The 5,992-nt window shown below is 41.5% G+C and overlaps 1 long non-coding RNA gene across 1 annotated transcript; it reads right to left on the bottom strand.

Annotated features, from left to right (window-relative positions):
• Positions 1-299: 299 nt before the first annotated feature.
• Positions 300-3,295, bottom strand: LOC123108434 (uncharacterized). Its single transcript, XR_006451904.1, has 3 exons — positions 2,821-3,295; positions 2,565-2,741; positions 300-1,597 (listed from the first exon to the last, which is right to left on the bottom strand). It is a non-coding gene; the product is annotated as an uncharacterized lncRNA (long non-coding RNA).
• Between the last annotated feature and the right edge of the window lie 2,697 nt (positions 3,296-5,992).

Raw genomic sequence — 5,992 nt, 5'->3', positions numbered from 1 at the left:
TTCACAAGATTAAAAGTAAGCGCAACATAAGCATATGAGTTTTGTTTGGCACAACCACATCAAACATAGCAACGCCAACGTGAAAAGTTTTAGCATTATTGACATATGTTTCCTCGAAATCATACTACACAGAGAAGGGTTCAGCCTCAAATCTGAACTAGCCTTACATGGTGAAGTACAGATTTTAGTGGCTACATAAACAAGAAGCATCGGCTTAAGTTGCAACCCGCAACAGAAACACTTGCAAAAATCGGGCACTTGGGGGTTTGGCGGGAGTACTACCTTGTGGATGTCGCCGATGAAATGTGAGAGAAACAAGAGCGCTTCCGTCAGGTTATCTGCAGTATTCCACGCAGAAAAACATGGCATCTTCAGTACGAATTCAGTCAACCAAAAGTGATGTGCTGAAGCTTGTATGATCTAACTAAACATTACATTGGCGGGAAGATTTACAAGATGGCGATTGTGATGATGATCCGTAGGTGAGGAGCTGGGAGGTGTAGTTGTTGACGGCTCCGGCGACGCGGCAGCCCTTGACGCCGTCCTCGTCCTTGCTGTGAAGGATGGCCGGGACTCGGATGTTGAGCTCCCTGGGCGTCACCTGCTCCCTCTCATTGTAAGTTGTAATCAGGTGCGGGCTCGCTGGGCGATTCATGAAAGGGAAGTTGTCAAGCTTGACAATCTCGTAGTCCGACAAGTCAATCGTGTCAAACTGGTCCTGTTATCAAAAAAGGAACAAAGACAGTTATAAACACGGCTAGAGAAGGACCTGGAGCAACTACAAACAATTCAAAATGAGATTAAAAAACCCTATGATTTGAATTTTAAATCAAGCTAAACGGTTTAAATATTAAGCCATCGGTAATACAAAAATCATAAGAGCTGTGTCACTGATTGTAGAGTCAGTACAAGAAAGTAGGCTGGTAACACAATAACAAGCCACACATAAAACTATCATGCCCTGGACAACTACATAGAAGAAATCAAAAGTAACCATAATAGTTGAGGTGCGCTGATCAAGTATAAAAACACTATTCTGAACCGTAACAACAAAATCACCGCTCTTAGGTGGACACTACACAAAATAAGCTCAAACGGTACCCACGTCACGCCAGGATGAATTGTCACAATGTCAAGATCAGTATTTCCCACAAAAGTTGATGATAGTTCCGGTTCCATATTTTTCTACTAGTATGAAACAAGGTTGAAAAAAAGAAGACAAGTGCAGAACTAGCCAACTCACAGTACAGATCAAAAGGAAAATAAAACCAAGGAACACAAACCCATAAAGCGTAAGCTTGAATTTACCACTCTGCGGAACCAAACTGCAAGGTTATTCCAGTTCTATACACAAAAGATTTAACATGTTTTCCTACTAGTATTTACAATGTTTTTATTTTGGTAAATTAGAAAGAGGGGAGATGGGGCACAGAACTTTGAGGCACTGTTATGAGGTAGTGTCTGATGAAGGTTGCCCTTTGGGGCGGCAGCGGTAGCTCCGCCAAATGTAGCAGCAGCACCTACGACTGGCACAGCGGCAAATACAAAGAAGAATGTCATGACAAAAGCAACACAGAAGGCTTTTATGATGGCATACCTGAAAATAGCAGTAGTAGGTTAGTGTGGTTTATGTATATTTGCACAGCACACAACATAACAGATAAACAAAGGCCAAGAACCCATAGGCGCCAGAAAAACAAAAATCTTTTTAGACTAATGCCTATTCCATGCCATCTGATCTACAACAGCAAAATTCACTACACAATAGTTATTTCATAGAAGAATGTTATTCCAGCAGTACAATTCACTACACAATAGTTAATTTATAGAAAAATATTCCTCCATGTGCACCAAAAGCAACCAATGCATCTTTTCACTGAGCTTGCTGGGGAAAAGCAATGATGCTACAGAAGCAGTTCTTGAACTTAATCCGTACTACATGTGCAAAGTAACTGGAGAGAGATTGGCTGCACAATCCCATCCGAGCTTCTAAACCATACAACAGCAGACTAAATGCCAATGAAAGAACAACACAGTGACTTGAAAAGCAATATAGCGGACGGAGTTAACATATGCTATTTGTAGATTGGAAAGAGATTGATTTGTAGAACAATGTGTATTTGTGGACAAAGGCACGACCATAACTGGAATGGATTGAGCTATTATGGCTGAATAAGTAATCTAAATTGTTGCCGGATTGATTGATTGATTCCACAGTGCACTGGACCAACAGAATTGTTCCCAGCAATGCTTTTTTCTACCCTGTGGAGCCTTCCTACACTGATCTACCAGTTGCAGCACTTACTGCAACCAACATGTTATAGTCCAAGTTGAGGTACAAAACAAACCCAGAAATTAAATCGGCTAGATGTCGACTGAAACCTGCCGAGACTAACAAGCTGCGGCCAAACTGACAAAGTGGTCTCGCTATTGTGTTACTCACAATGTAGATGTTGAGAATTTAAAGTCCGACAACCCCTAACTGAACCCGAACCTGAATGCTCTTGACACTTCCTGACTGAACCTGAACGCAGTGTGGGGATTAGGAGAGGAGGCGTACGTACATAGCAGGTCCACGGCAGCTCTTTCTACCCTCGTGGGCCTCGCTGCGGCTGGTGAGCAGGAAGGTCTTGAAGCCGAGGTCGCGGACCTCCCTGTAGAGGCGGAGGCTGGAGGGGATCACCGGCGCCTCCCCCGTCTCCACCCACCGGTCGAACTCCCGGTGGTCGAACAGCTCCAGCCTGCAATCAAACAACAAATTAACCGTGTGCGTTAATAGCAGGCCCGCGATCTCGGAATGTGACAACGTGGGTCGCCCACCCGTATCCGTGCTGCGCGTAGTAGGGAAGGTTGGAGAGCAGCGTCTCGTCGATGTCGAAGACCCAGGCGCCGGTGGCGGCGGCGGCGCGGGCGTAGGCGGAGGCCTACCCGCGACGAGGTCGAGGTCGAAGCGGTAGGCGGGGCCAGTGAGGTATGCGTGCACGTGCGACACGCAGTCCTGCGGCACGACGGCCCATGGCGCCAGGTTGTTGGCCTCCCCCGCCGTCCTCCAGCTCGTGCACCGCAGGTCCACGGCAGTCTCTGTGGACGCGGTGGGTGGCGCGCTCAAGTGGCGGGAGGACCAGGGGTGGGTCGGCGGCGAGGTTCGTGTAGTGACGGGAGGAAGGGGGCGGTGGACGAGGGGGACTTGGATTGGATCTGGAGAGAATGGGGGCGACAGCTGGAGTGGGAGGGGCTGGCATGGAGGGTGCGACCTCGCGACAGCGGGGAGGAAGGGGAGGGGATCGAGAGGAGCTCTGCTGGATCTAGAAGGGGGAGGAGAGAGTGAGGGAAAGAAAGGAGGCGGGGTGGATGGAAAATGACCACAGGACAGAGCTAGGGTTTCGGGGATGGTGTGGAAGGGCTGAGGATTGCCGTTGGGTCCCCGATCATCCGACGGTGTTTGATGCACGATCCGCGTGACACGTCCATGAATCAATCAGATTACAATACGACGTTATGACCATCTAAATTGGTCGTGGTTGACTAAAATTAATGTGTTAAAATCATGTCAGCTATTTTATGACCTGAAATATTCAAAAAAAATGGAAAACCTTCTCATTGTATCACCAAATGTGAACAAGTTTTCAGGAAAAATAACAAACAATAAATAAGATAAATATCTTTTAAAATGTGTCTTCAGAAATGAGTTTTTTGGCAAAAAAAACATTTTCCATTTTTCGAGTGCCCGAAAATGAGTTTTTTTGTGAAGGACCTACCATATATTTGTTGCAAAATTGGACCAAAACAATTTTCTAAAATATTAGGCCATATTTAATGCACAATTGACCAAATGGTTGGGTGTCAAAAGTTTTGATCCACCTCTAGTGAAAAAGATAAATTTCCGATAATTCAGCAGGAAGCGGGTCAAATTTGAACTACAGCTGCCTCATAGTTTGCTATTTATTTTTTCCAAAAATCATTTATATGTACATAAGTATCTATTTAATCAGATAAATATCAAAAGTTTTCCAAGATTCAACCACTAGCTAGGAACGGTCATGCTCGGTGTTTTGACCCTATTTTGAAACGGGCATAAAAATTAAAAAAAATAAAAAATTGGAAAACTTTCGCATTGTGTCATCATATGTGACCAAGTTATCAGGAAAAATAACAAACTTGTAATACAACAATTATTTTAAAAAAGTGTTCTCAGAAATTAGCTATCATGCGTGAAGATTCGTGGCTTTCAATCCAAATGATCAATCTTATGGCCACATTCATGACATAGTTTGTTCAAATGATGGCATATTGTGCACAAGGGTGCATCTTGGAATTTTCCAAACAATGTTTCCTAAGGGAGTTTTCTTTTTCTTTGCACGGAAAATTCATTTTCTATTTTTCGAGTGCCCGAAATGAGTTTTTTAAGGACCTACCATATATTTGTTGCAAAATTGGACCAAATCATTTTTCTAAAATACTAGGCCATATTAAATGCACAATTGACCAAATGGTTGGTGTCAAAAGTTTCGATCCACCTCTGGTGAAAAAGGCAAATTCCCGATGATTCAGCAGGAAGCGGGTCAAATTTGAACTGCAGCTGCCTCATAGTTATCATTTATAGGTACATAAGTATCTATTTAATCATAGAAACATCAAAAGTTTTCCAAGATTCAACCACTAGCTAGGAACGGTCATGCCCGCCGTTTTGACCGCATTTTGAAACGGGCATAAAAAATTCAAAAAATCAAAAAATTGGAAAACTTTTGCATTGGTCATTATATGTGGCCAAGTTTCCAGGAAAAATAACAAACTTGTAATACGACAATTATTTTTAAGAAGTGTTCTCAGAAATTAGCTATCATGCATGAAGATTCGTGACTTTCATGCCAAATGATCAATCTTATGGCCACATTCATGGCATAGTTTGTTCAAATGATCTCATATTGTGCACAAGGATGCATCTTGGAATTCCAAACAATGTTGCCTAAGGGAGTTTTCATTTTCTTTGCACGAAAAATTCATTTTCCATTTTCCGAGTGCCCGAAATGAGTTTTTTTTGTGAAGGACCTACCATATATTTATTGTAAAATTGGACCAAATAAATATTATAAAATACTAGGACATATTTAATGCACAATTGACCAAATGGTTGGGTGTCAAAAGTTTTGATCCACCTCTGGTGAAAAAGTCAAATTTCTGATGATTCAGCAGGAAGTGGGTCAAATTTGAACTGCAGCTGCCTCATAGTTTGCTCTTTATTTTTTCAAAAATCATTTCTAGGTACATAAGTATCTATTTAATCAGATAAACATCAAAAGTTTTCCAAGATTCAACCACTAGCCATGAACGGTCAAGCCCGCCGTTTTGACCGCATTTTGAAACGGGCATAAAAAATTCAAAAAAATCAAAAAATTGGAAAACCTTCGCATTGTGTCATTATATGTGACAAAGTTTCCAGGAACAATAATAAAATTGTAATACAGAAATTATTTTTAAAAAGTGTTACCAGAAATGAACTATCATGCGTGAAGATTCATGGCTTTCAAGCCAAATGATCAATCTTATGGCCACATTCATGGCATAGTTTGTTCAAATGATCTCATATTGTGCACAAGGGTGCATCTTGGAATTCCAAACAATGTTGCCTAAGGGAGTTTTCATTTTCTTTGCACGGAAAATTTATTTTCCATTTTTCGAGTGCCCAAAATGAGTTTTTTTTTGTGAAGGACATATTATATATTTGTTACAAAATTGGACCAAATCAATTTTATAAAATACTAGGACATATTTAATGCACAATTGACAGAATGGTTGGGTGTCAAAACTTTTGATCCACCGATGGTGAAAAAAGAAAAAAAATGCCGATTCAGTAGGAAGCGGGTCAAATTTGAACTGCAGCTGTCTTATAGTTTGCTTTTTATTTTTTCCAAAAATCATTTCTAGATAAATAAGTATATATTTAATCAGAGAAACACCAAAAAAATTCCAAGATTCAACCACTAGGTAGGAA

The sequence above is a fragment of the Triticum aestivum genome, chromosome 5A (assembly GCF_018294505.1).
Source record: "Triticum aestivum cultivar Chinese Spring chromosome 5A, IWGSC CS RefSeq v2.1, whole genome shotgun sequence".
NCBI classification, from domain to species: Eukaryota; Viridiplantae; Streptophyta; class Magnoliopsida; order Poales; family Poaceae; genus Triticum; species Triticum aestivum.
The sequence above is the reverse complement of the archived record's forward strand: the minus strand, read 5'-3'. Positions and strand labels throughout refer to the sequence as shown.